We start from the raw sequence: 14,417 nt of genomic DNA, 5'->3' as shown, positions 1-14,417 counted from the left end.
ATTCAAATCAGTCCCTGATTATTCCCCAACTATTTTTAGGGCCTCATAAGCTCGTTTTAAGGCCCGTAAATGTTATTTTCCTATGAATGAAATGCATATTCGAATGTTGTTATTTAAATTAATAAATGAATAGTTTAATGATTTAAATTGTTTTAATATGTGTTGTAAAACTCTAAAACTCTAATCTAATGACGAAGACAAGTTAGGAGTGTTACATATATTCCTCGGGCATAGAATATAGTGGCAAAACTTTTGGCCAAAGTTAAAGATCCAGTTGTATTGTGTTTTCATCTATTGGAGGAACCAGGAGCTACTCATGGCGGATTCTAATCCATCCGCATTGAACTAAGGTGCCCTTTTGTCTCGCTCATGCTATTTTACTTTACCAAAAAAAAACTATATCTTTTATAAGTTACTAATATTATAATCATTTTTATATTTTTTATCATTTTAATAATTTTATATAATTTTCAATAACTGTTTAAAATTTTTAAATGCTTTTTTATAATTTCTAAATTTTTATAATATTTAATCATTTTATAATATTTTAATAAATTATATATTTTTTATGATTTTCTAAATTTTTATAAATATTTTAATAATTTTTAGGCTTAAATCATTAAAAAATTTAATTAAGCCATACACATTAATATTTTTCACATCAAATGTCGCATCAATTACCATATCATCATTTTGTCACATATCACTTAACGGCCCGTCAGGAACTTCAACAGAAAACTATATTGAAGAACTCTATTAATTATTAACTGTTGATTAGAGGCTCAGATAATTGCATTTTTCAATGAAAGAGTTAATCGACTTTTTTAACTATTATAAGGACTTTTATTTACATTTAAGCCATTTTATTTTGATAAAACATATATTGATTTATGATTTTATATTATTTTTTAAGTAGTGTTTTGAGTTTTTATTTTAATAATAATAAATATATATGTACCAAAATAAATTTACAAGAAACTTAAATTTTGGAATTATTTTTAAAACGGTTAGCTCATTATTTAAACTGAATTTTTGAAAATACCTAGGTTTTTTAAAAAGAAATTACTTAATTAGGTCGTTTTTTTTTAAAAATGATGGGACTAGGCCGAAATAACGAAAACACTTCCAACTTGTGTTCCACTTTTTTAGGATTAGGTTTTTGTTTTTTTAAAGTAGGGTTAGGGTTTTGTAAGGTTTTGAGTTTTTTTATATATTTTTTAAGTTTATTATATCTTTTTAGTTTTTTATAATATTTTTAGAGGTAAAGTTAAGAATTATTTAATTCGATATTTACACGTATCGTATTTACACCAATCGTATATTTGAATTATTCGAATTGTAAAATTCAATTCAATTCATAATCGAAACTCGAACTACTTGATTTGATTAAATCTTAGTTTGTAATTTGTTTCGATCTTTTTGAATGCAATTAAGTTTTGATCAGTTTTTTTTACAAGAGGTTGAGGTCGATCACATTTTTTAGTGTATTATTTTCGAACTTTTAGTGCATTTTTCTTCAGAAAATATATCTCGAGAATCCCGGGATATCTGATGGGTGAGTGGGAAAAAGTCTAGATTTGAAATTGCTAGAGAGAAAACGCCCATGTAGGACGCGTTTTCAGTGCACTATCAGAAAAAAAAACACTGAAAGCGCATCTAGCTGGACGCGATTTCAATTGACATGGTGGGAAAACACATCCAGCTGGACGCACTTTCAGTGCTTTATTCTGACATTCCACTAAAAATGCGTCCTACGTGGAGCGTTATCTCTCTACCAATTTTAACTCCCCACTAGCCCAAGAAGACTTTCTGAATCAATTATCACTCACCCTTAGGTCTATAAAAGCAATCTATTTCAGCATTAAGTGGCACAAGGCATTTACGAGCAAAGAAAATTGTAAGAAGATTAGAACAAGAGAAGTTCGCACTTAAGGCATAATTTGGAGGTTCCGATGCTGGTCCAATTCGGGAGCCCGGTGCCGATGGTTCAAAAATTGCATTATTTTCTAAACCATAGTTGATTCCAACTAAACTAGAAGATGGAGGTCCAGGCGGTGAAGTTCCAAGCAAAGATGGTAAAGAAGATCCACGGTTCAGGGCATACACACCTTCAGCCCACATGCATAATGTGTACCTATCAGCATAAGATGTGTAACACCCCTAACCCGTCTCCGTCGTCGGATTAAGCTTATGGAGCATTACCATTCAATCGAAAACATTTAAACATCATATCATTCAACAAGTTAATAAAAACGTAAACCATTCATTCACATGCATATTATCCCTAAATCGAGCCCTCAAGGCCATAAAAATAGCTTAAGAGTGATTTGGGACTAATTTGAAACAAAGCAGGAAGTTTAGGAAACAGTTGCAAAAATCGGAAACATGGGTCACACGGCCGTGTGGAAACACCCTAGGCCATGTAACTTTCAAACTAGGGACACACGATCGTGTCCCAGCCCGTGTCCTCATTCGTGTAACTCATTAAGTAGGGTCACACGGTCGTGTCACACGCCCGTGTGCTGGGCCATGTAAATAACTGACTTGAACCCTAAGAAATTTTCAAATGACACACAGCCATGTCGCCAAGCCGTGTGAGACACACGACTATGTCACACACTCGTGTCCCAAGCCGTATGGACCCAAAATTTACCTAAAATCAAGCTATCTCAAAACCATTTCATGCATAACCTTTCAACCCATTTAAGCACACTTTAAAGGGACCTAAACATCACCACAAACACACATCAAAATGTCATTTCAAGATCCTAATTCAACTAACCAACATTCTATTCAAAGGCGCCACAATTAGCATACAAACAACACTTACCTAAACATGTTCACAAGCCTCCTTTCATGCATACAAACCTAGTCCATTAAGATACTAAAACATACCACATTTAACCATTTCCAAGCCACTCAAAACATAAGAGCCATATTTACAAGCCTTAAAAAGTACCCAAAATGACAACATTTGGTAAATATAAAAGTGCACCAGCCAAACATAATCTTTAAGACCTAAACATATCAAAGCACCATTACACAACATCTTATACATGCCATTATAAACCTTGGCCAAAATGTTCAAAAAACTACCGAACTAACTGCTGGATAGTTTGATAGGTCTCCGACGATCTTCCAACCAAATCGAACTTCTAATAATCTAAAAAATAAAGGAAAGAAACTACGTAAGCAACGAGTGCTTAGTAAGCTCGTATAAATCTTAAACATAACTTACCATTTCTATAATATCAATCACAGAATAGGTATAAACCAAATCATATGCCATAAACTTAGTATAAGCCTATACAATATCATCAAACTCACAAAATAGTAAGTTCATCAACATCACATATAAATTCAATTATAACATAAGTGGATTTCATAAGATACATCACATATTCATCAACCTTTACATAAGATTATGAACCATTCCATTTACTTACCTACTATTCCATTTCAATTGCTTAGTATAAGCCTAATCAACGCAATCAATTCATAAGTTAGTGCACTTGTCCATGGTATAAATGAGTTCATCCGTAACATAAGTAGATATCCCATATATAAGTACATCATTTAACTCATCAATCTTTTTACAAAATCATGTTACATCTCAATTGTGAACATACCGTTTCATTCCCTTTTCTTACCCGTTGAACCATCTAGAATTACATCAGATACTCGAAAAAGCTCACACAAAGTGTGCCTTTACATATAATCATAACCTTTCCTTTACATCATTGCTCACATAAGCTGTAAAATGGGCCTGCTCACATGAGCTGTGGAGGATCCGAAACAAATACAAGACCTCAACCATCAGTAGGACACTCAAGACCAGCACCCGAAACATGAAATCCCTAATGACATGTCATTTGTATCCTAAGAATTCCTAAGGTTCAACCAAGACTTGATAATCGTCAATTCATTATAGTATGGATACATTTATAGATATTGATTCAGTTATATTACAACAACATAGCATAGGTTCAATTAACTAAAATTAAAATGAACACAATTCATACGAACTTACCTCGATAACTAGGGCATAGAAGTAGAATCGAACTAGTTCGAAGCTTTAGTTTTTCCATGATATAAGTCTGAATGTGGTTTATCTTGATCTCAATAGGAAATTTCAATCAATTAAATACTTCTAGCATTTAATTTAATCCACATTTCATATTTATCAAGAATTACTAATTTGCCCCTAACATTTTAACTTTTCACAATTTAGTCCTTAAGCTCATAACTTAAAATCTAACCATTTTAATCTAAATCCATGTTAACCATAGATACAAGAGACCTTGAAACAACCTATATTTACCATCATTTCACAATAAAACCCTAGAATTTATACATTTAACAATTTAATCCCTAATTCAGAAATGCATCAAAAACCACTTAACAAAACTTGTTTATTTTTCAACAAGGATTCATAATCTATCATTTAACATCAAAAGTCATTTAAAATAATTCATGGTAAGTCCCTCAACCTTTAAAATTTTTGCAAATTAACCCTCGGGCTAGCTAGATTAAGCAAAAATGGACTAAAATATAAAAATCATTAAAAATGGGGATTGAAAGCTCATCATGCAACCAAACTAAGCTTGACCGAATGTTCTTCTTCTCCAATGGAAAATTTTAGGGTTTTAAACTCAAAATGATGAAGACAACATCTTTATTTTATTTTTTTACTTATTTTTTTCTTTTTTATTTATTAATTTACTTAATTAACCTTAATGAATTATTTAAACTACCATAAAACCTATCCATCACAATCCACTATCTTGCAACATGGTATAATTGCCATTCAAGCCCATTAACATTCCTTTCCATAGTCTTTTAGCCCATTTTAACTAATAGAACTTAACTTTTACACCTTTTACAATTTAGTCCTTTTTACTTAATTAATCAAGCAAACATCAAAATTTCTTAATGAAATTTTAATACAACCTTAATATAATCCTGTAAACATTAAAATATTAAAATAATAATAATTTACTTGTCAGAATTGTGGCCCCAAAATCACTGTTCCTGATGTCACTAAAAACGGGCTATTACGAGATAGGTTAGAATTTGCAGAACTACCACAAAAAAGAGTGGGCCACGTAATTTCTTCATTGGATTCAAGTGATTTAGAAGTGGGGAAGGAGTTTTCCACTAGAGATGACTTTTTTGCTGCAGTAAAGCGATACAACATCAAGAATGGGGTAACTTCTACATTGTTAAATCCCAACCTAACAAGTTCGAGGCGAAGTGCGCAATAAGAGACAATGAATATGCATGGAAAATCATGACTTCTGTTAAGAAGAAGACGAGGTTGTGGACCATAAAGAAATATACCACTTCGCATACGTATGTTGCTGCGAGTACTACATTAAGACTATTTTATATTTGGAGAGTTGAATTACTAATTTTAATGTACTCTTGTTGTTGCAGGTATTTCACGGGTTCATCCGAAATTGGATACGGAAATGATCACAGACATAGTACTACATATGGTCAAAGTGAGTCCCAAGGTCGCTATGCCGATTTTAATTTCAAATATTCGTAGTCAATTCAATTACACGTCGTTGTACTGCAATACATGAATCGCAAAGCAAAAGGCATTGGAGAAGATGCATAATGGGTGGGAGGCATAATGGGGGGATACATCGTACAACGATTTATGGAAGTGATGTCGGGCACTGGAGAGGTACGTTCCAGGTTGCATAATTGATCTGGAAATAATGCCTGCGTACTCCAACGATCGATTGCTCCACGGATGTCGCATATTCTATCATTTGTTTTGGACTTTCAAGTAATGTTGACAAGCATTCTAGTACTGTAAGCCACTAGTACAAATCAACAGTACCTTTATGTATGGGAGATATACCCATCAATTTTGGTTAGCTATGGCACAAGATGGAAATCAGAAAATCTTTCCAATTGCTTTTGCAATAACGCCGGAAGAGTCGGCAAATGATTGGAATTTCTTCATATCTAGGTTGAAAAGGCATGTTTTCCCCTAACCCTATATATGTGTCATCTGTGACAGGGAAGCCTTAAAGATCACACACATCATAGCTATCGTCTAAGATATGTTGCAACAAACTACAATAGACAATACGATTCTTCTGCTCAGTGCGCACAAGTGATCAACATGTGTATGTATTCACCACTATTTCAATTGTTTGATATTTAACCAATCAGCAGATGTTAGGCATTATGGATAAACTATTCACTTTTCTCGACATGGTATGAGCTTGTCAAACACCGTTTTCATGAAATTTTGGAAAACTTATGGGCAATTAATAGTGTCAAGGTGGGGTACCTCTCTAACATACCCTTAGATCAGTGGACACAATCGTATGACAGGGACTTACAATAGGGGCACATGACGACGAACCTGGTGGAATGCACCAATTCCATATTGAAAGGAACGCGTCATTTTTCGATAACATCGGCTGTTAGATAAACATATTTCCGTTTGCCTGAACTTTTTTCAAAGCGAGCAAAAAAATATGTTGGGCAGATGCAAGGCAGCCACGTTTGGAGTGAAGACGTATTGAAAGAAAATAGGAAAGCTACAGTACAAGTGAACTATATGCATCCAGTATATCACTCGCACGAAGAACTATTGTTTTGGGTTATGGAGTTTGATAGACCAAACCAAGGTATTGTCGGGGGAGCGTACTATGTACACCTGAGACAACAGACCTACAACTGTGGGAGATTTGACGCAGTTCATTTTCCACGCGCCCATGAAATTGCAACATGTAGCAATCGACTTTTGAATCACATGAGGTTTGTGGATGAAATGTATAAACTAGAACACATGTATAACATGTAGAGAAACGTATTCTCACCAGTCCTAGATGAACATATGTGGCCACCTATATTGAACGCTTCATTCAAGTTGTTACTTGGTTGATCATTACATAGCAAACCAAAAGGTCGACTGATATTAATTAGGATACGCGACAACATGGATATTTGAGAGAAGTCAAACCAATTGAGGTTATGCGGGTGGTATAGGAACTCAAGGCATACAATGTCGTCTTGTCCACATCGACAGGATGATATAAGAACAACACCTCATTAAAAATTTTATTAACTTTTTAACCTATTTATTAAATTTTTAACTACAATCTATTTGTTGATTTTTTTTCATTCATACTTAAATTTTCTTGTAATTTGTAAACACATGTTTTTATTATACCATACAAATCAATTAAATATACAACTTTGTTCTATTATTCCCGCGCAGACTTGATTTAATAATATGAAATGACAATGACAACCAATTTTGATGCAAAAACAATATTATTTAAAAACATAAGGATGAACAACATTGATACAATAAACACATTTCATATTTATTTAAAAATTTACATGAAAAGTAAAAAAAATAAAATAAATCAATCCAATCCCCAGTTAGAATATGTGCCACATCGGGGTGGTCGACGGTTGCGAGCTAGATTCCTTATTAGTTCAACCTCCAGTACAAGTTGTGATCTCGACCTCTCATCCTCTTCATCTTCATCTGATATTGATTGTGATCGGTTGCTCCTTGATTTCCATCGTGTATCCTCTGGTCTAATAATAGGTAGTTGCAAAGATGGTCTACCTTCATAGAATAATGATCTCAGAGGTGTTTGCGACACTTTTGGTGTATGGGTATAACTATATTGTATCTCATACACCGGTGGCATAATGATCAGACTCCCAGTCAGTGCCCCAAACATAGATGGCCTATACATTGTCGTCGTTTGAAATATCGATGGCATCGGTGTGTTATATGCCAGGGACGGAGGTCCATAAACAAAACCTAGCACAAAAGTAGAAGTAGAAAATGGATCTACCTCAAGAGCTCTAGCAGACGTTTGATGCCTAGGCACCCGACGTGGCCTCCTTGTATGTGGTTGCCTACCCCTCGCCTCTTCACTTAGCATATATGGCTTGCAAGGACCCTAAACCATGTCATGTACTCCGGAATGCAAGCTAACTCCAGAGCAATAATGACCTCGTGAGTAGGTAAAAACTCGTACTTATTGTTCCAAATATTGATATATTACATGTGGAATGTAGGCCAATGCTCATTTGTTCTCTCCCGCAAGCCAATATGATGCAGATCTTCGATGTCTTGGGGTGTCAGTGGAATTTATTGCCTGAACCTGAATTGTCGCAACACTCTATCGGACTCGTGCATCTTCACAATAGCGTACACTACCAATGGCACCTTCACGTGCTAGATGTTGGGATTCACCAAAAATTTGGACAGGATGTATACTTGAATTATCGGACTGGAGTATGGCATCCATTCAAACTACGTTAAAATTGTAACACTCTTTACTCGATCTGGTCGTCGAACCCGAGTAATAAAATGTTACAAACAATTACAAACCATTTTCAAACAAATTATAACTTAAATCTCAATTAATTATAATACCATTCATGAACAATCAAATTAGCATGTAATTCAATAAATTTTCATTTAATATCAAGCTTATGGAAGGTTAAAACTAAACAAGAAATTAATAGGGATCAAATTGAAAAAATTTTAAACAAATAGGAAAAATCTGTATTCAGGGGTCACACGGCTATGTACCCTAGCCGTGTCCAAAACCTAAACTCGTTTGTGATGAATCACACAACCGTGTCACTAACCTTGTGTGTGAGCTCAACCCGTGTGAGATAGGTCATACAGCCGTGTCCCTAGACCATGCAACTAACTGTGACCGTGTGCACCAAAATCACCTAATTTTTTACAAACCACACGATCATGCCATGAGCCTGTGTATGAAGCACGGTCGTGTCCCAAGCCATGTGAACTTGTAGTTACCTTTCAAAACAAGTTTTCTAGCATAATTCACTTAGGTTACAAGTCATCCATTTTAAACCATATTCAACCACTTCAAAATCAAATCAAAACATGCCAAAACCATCATTTAAAATCACCATCCTATGTGCCTCACCAATATGCCAAAATTGGTACCTCAATGCAAAATTTAAAACTAACAAATTAATATATATATATACAACTATACCAATATGTAATAGCCCGTTTTTAGTGAAATCGAAACAATAGTTTTGGGACCACAAATCTAATGAGTAAATTATTATTTTTTTATTTTGATGTTTACAGTATGTTAGAAAGGTCGTATAAAAATATCGTTAAGAAATTTTGACGTTTACATGATTAATTAAGTGGAAAGGACTAAATCGTAAAAAGTACAAAAGTAGAGTTCTATTAGTTAAAAGTTTCAAATAGCTATGTAACTTTAAAGTGAAAGGACTTAGATGGTATATAGACCATTTGAATTGTTAGTGGATATTTAACGATTGGTTTTATTGAAAATATGAATATTTTTAAAGGAAAATATGGTAAATAAGTAATTAAAGGTTAAATTAAATAAAACAAAAGAATCATCTTCTTCATTTCATCAAAAGCCAACCGAAAATAACCATTAGAGAAGGGTTTGATATTTGACCAAGCTTTCCAATTCCATGCAAGTGGTTTTTGATTCCGTTTTTAATGATTTTTATATTTTCGAGATCGTTGTAGGTTAATCTAGCTAGCCCAGGGACTAATTTGAAAAAATATTAAAGGTTTAGGGTTTTTCCATGAGCATATTTGCATGATTTTTGAAATTTAATGAAATATTATAAGTCCTTATTGTTAAATAAACAAGTTTTGTAAAGGGATTTTTTATGAAATTATCGTTTAGGGACTTATTTGTAAAAGTAGTAAAATAACATAGTAAAATTGTGAAATTCTGATTTGTATGAGGTTTTATAAGTCCCTAATGAATTCAGCTAGCATGAAATGTGGATGAAATTGCATATTTCAATTTATGAGCTTAAGGACTAAATTGTAAAGAAGTTAAAATATTAGGGACAAAAGTGTAATTTTGAAAAATATGAATTTTGGACTGAATTGAATAGTATAAGTATTAAATGGATTGGATTTGCTTATTTAGATCAAGATAAACCTTGTACGGATTTAGATCGAGGAAAAGCTAAAGCCTCGGATTAGTTTATCTTGTTTCGACATCTTTGTAATCGAGGTAAGTTTGTATGTTTAAATAATGATTTAATGTTATTTTGATTCATATGTCATTGTGCTATTTATCATGTAAATAAATGTGGAAATCCAACGATGTTACGACGACGATGGAGCCCCGTTTGTACCTTAGAAATTTGTAGGATACAAATGCATGTCATTAGGGTTACCATGTTTCGGGTGCTAGTCTTGAATGTCCTACCGATGGCTGAGTTTCGACATGTGTTGCGGATACTCAACAACTTGTGTGAGCAGCATCGTGTAGCTTACATTCTGACTGTTAGCTTGTGTGAGCAGACCCATTTCACGGCTCAAGTGAACAATGATGTAAATGAAAGGAAAGGTTATATGTTTAGCACACCTTGTGTGAGCTTTCCCACGTATCCGATGTTATTCTATATGGTTCAACGGGCATGAAAAGAAAAGGAACGGTAAGTATCCAAATGACTTATGTCATGAATCTGTGAAAAGGATTGAAAAGGAAATGTTCAATGAAAGTATACTTATGTTCATGAAGTTGATGATTTCAAATAAAATTGTTCATGTATAACAACTTATCTTATGATAGTTCAAGTGAATTATGTGTTGATGCACTAACATATAGTGTTGATGGTGCTTAGGCTTGTGCCAAGCTTGTGGTTGGATTATATCATGCTTAAATTTTAATGTTATGCTTTGAAATGGTAAGTTATGTTCATGTTTTATGAACTTACTAAGCATTATATGCTTACGTAGCTTTCTTTCTCATGTTTCATAGATATCGGAAGCTCGATCGGTTTGGAAGCTTGTCAGAGATCTATCACACTATCTAGCGAATATATCGATAGTTTTTGATGTTTTGACCAAGGTTATAATGGCATGTATAGGTGGACTTGTGTTTGATGTTAGTTGATAAGTTTGCTTTTATTTGTTATTTTAGTTTGTACACTTTTGGTACTTTTGGCATCTTGTTGTTGTGTGTTAGTATGGTTAAGTTGATACATGTTTCAATAGCCAATTTGGTATGTGATAAAGTAGCTGCAATATGGTCTAGTATGGCATGTTTTATGATGGAAATGAACTAGATGTGAATGGTTGAAATATGGCCAAACATACATATCTTTAGGTATGTTTGATTGACTATGATTGAGGTGCCTTATTGGCATATTGGTTAGATAGATTTATGGTCTATAGAATTGGTTGTTTCATGCATGAATCGGTATGTTTTTGATGCCTTTAATTTTTGTACAAATTTCTTGTAGGTACATGTTTGAAAGGGGTGATGGAAATGGCTTGATTTTGGCCAATTTCATATCCACATGGCCTAAAACACGGGCGTGTGTCCCCTATAGGTTTCAAAAGTTGCAAGCCAGGCAGTTACATGGCCTGGCACACAGCCTGGCAAACAGGCTTGTGAGGCCATTTCGAGTGTTGCACGGCCCGGCACATGGGCATGTGGCTTGGCCGTGTGACCCAACTCAGAGAGTTACACAGGCACGGACACGAGCTGGGACACAGCCATGTGTCCCTATTTCGATTTTTACACGGCCTGATAGACGGGCGTGTGTCTCAACTGTGTGAATCACACGGCCTGGCCATACGGTCGTGTGACCCCTGCAGTTCAATTTTTCCAACTTTTTCTTAAATTTTCTAAATGTTTCTAATTTAGTCCCGAACCGTTTCTAAAAGGTTTTTAAGGCCTTGAAGGCTCGATTAAGGGACGTTATGCATGTATATCAATGGTTTATATTATGTTTATGTTGAGATCTAAAATGTATGTTTTAAGTTACATTTTTACGGTAATACTCCGTAACCCTATTCCGACGACGAATACGGGTTAGGGGTGTTACCCAATATGCCTTTAAGGCACCACAACCATTTCCATCATACCAAGCACAACCAAAAGAACATACCAATATCAATTCAATAATCACTAAATGACATATTAACCATCAACTTCTCAAGCACCAAATAACCATTACTAGAACTACCAAATCTATTCAAGCAAAGTATAGATATAACATCAAATTTACCAATTCACTTCTAAGGATCACCTATGTATATCATCCATCATACTATTTCCAAACATCAACCAAAACAGATCACTTAGCATTATATTATCTCAACCATTAGAACATTAGGCATATAACCCAAGCAACCTATCAAGGCATCAACCACATAACCATTACCATCACATAAATAAATAACTAATATACCATCTCATATTTATTTTCAATATGTAAACATTTAGTCAACATATATATAGTAACCACAATTATCCCAAAACTTACTCAATTTTCACATTTATAAAGAATACACACATTTCTCAAATTTACTCAATGTAATCCTCATAATTATCAATCGATTCAAATCACATCTTATGAACAAGAAATCTCACATCATATTCTTACCATACACAAACAGATCAAAATGAAGTAATTACGAGTAGTTCAGATTATAAAAAACTCCGAGCTATTCGTCGACGATTATGTCTTTTCTTTTCTTTTTCGAGGAATCCGAGTCAATTTTAGCTATGGATTAAAAACAACACATAAAATTATCAATATACAGCCATTTTCACATTCAATTTCTAATTTATGCAACTTTTGTATTTTATTCAATTTAATCCCTAAAACCGAGACTAACATAACTATAACATGTAGCCCTCTAGTTTTATGTTGAATTCACTAAAGTCCCTATAGGACTTCCTATTTTTTCAATTTTACCACGAATTTCACAATTTATGCATTTTAGTCCCTACTACACAAAATCATTAATTAACTTTACAATTTAGTCCTTTTCACTTCTAACCTTAAAATATATCAAAATAACACTTCAAGCTCCAATTATTCAATCATGGTAACATCCTCAAACTTTAACAGTAACAAAAAATATGACATGGGTCAACTAGCCTAAGCTTCCGGGGTTCCGAAAATAAAAAAAATTACAAAAAAGGACTAAATTGAACTAACCAAATTAAATCTTGAAAGTTTAAAGCCCTAGTCGTTGGTCTTCTTCTTCTCCTTTTTTGTTTCGAAATGTCCAAAGTGAAAAGAGAAGGTTAAATTCTCTTTCAATCCACTAATTAACATCTATTTCTTTTAATTAACTTTTAATTTTATTTTATTAAAATTTTTATAACATTTTTAATTTATTATACCTTATTTCCATCCACTATTAATAGTCCATTGGTCTAATTGCTTCAAAAGTCCCTTAATTATTATCAACCTTATAATTTGATAACAATTGAACTTTTGATACTTATACGAGTTAGTCCCTATATCATAATTAAGCACTAATTCGACAAATTTACCTAATCGAAATTCAATTCACTTCTAATATAAATCCATAAATATTTAATAAAAGTATTTACAAGTCCAGCTTATGAAATTCGAGGTTCCGAAACCACTTTTTTGACACCACTAACTTTCTAGTCGTTACAAAAATAATAAAAACTTTAGTTATCTATATACTACTAATTTTAAAATTAACTACGTTAATATTATATAATTCAAGTTTTAAAAAAATACCTCCACTTCCAATCGTTGGTCTAATAGAAGCCGTATATATCAAAGCTCATCCGGTAGTCTCACGTAACACAGCCCATGGTTCCACCTATTGAAATAATATGTTAACACAATAATTTAAAATTTAAGTAATTTTATTATGGTAAATATATTATCTAATGAATTTTACCTTGATATGAGTCAGAATGTATAAGGGTAGTCCGCTTGAAGACGTAAAAATGACAGTTGGTACCACGTAATTGTAGTAGTAGCATGCAACCACCGATTTTGATTTTTTATGGTTTTGTCACCCGACACATCTCCCGGTACAATGTCGCCAACACGGCTGACCCCCAATTGAGTTCACCTGCTTCTCTAAAGTCGACAAGTTTTAGAAACCACCTTAAATGGACAAGATTTTGTGACTTATCGAGCATTAGGAGTCCCCCGATAATCATAAAGATGTACACCCGAGCGTGTTGTTCTCTTTGGACTTCACTCAAATCCGCATTGAGCCCACCAAAATTCTTCTTAACCAATTCATTTCTATCCGAGCTCCATAAATCATTTTTGAAACCCTCCCCAAAAGTTGCTCGCATACATCTCTCCAATTGACTACGTGAGCTGACCCAGTCACTTTTGGCTCATCTATCGATAACCCGTGCTGTAATTACATGTCCTCCAGAGTGATAGTACACTAGCCGCATGGAAAATGGAATTTGTGCTTCTCGGGTCTCCACCTTTACACCAACACGCTTACAAGTGTGGGTCTAATTTACACCCCTACCCATAAGGGCCACGTGCAAAAATCTGGCATCCCTCAAGTAGGGTTTGATTAAGAGTGATGGATGAGTAGGTAGACTATGAATATACGTCTCCAAAATTTGATT

Source organism: Gossypium raimondii, chromosome 1, assembly GCF_025698545.1.
Source record: "Gossypium raimondii isolate GPD5lz chromosome 1, ASM2569854v1, whole genome shotgun sequence".
NCBI lineage: Eukaryota > Viridiplantae > Streptophyta > Magnoliopsida > Malvales > Malvaceae > Gossypium > Gossypium raimondii.
The sequence above is the reverse complement of the archived record's forward strand: the minus strand, read 5'-3'. Positions refer to the sequence as shown.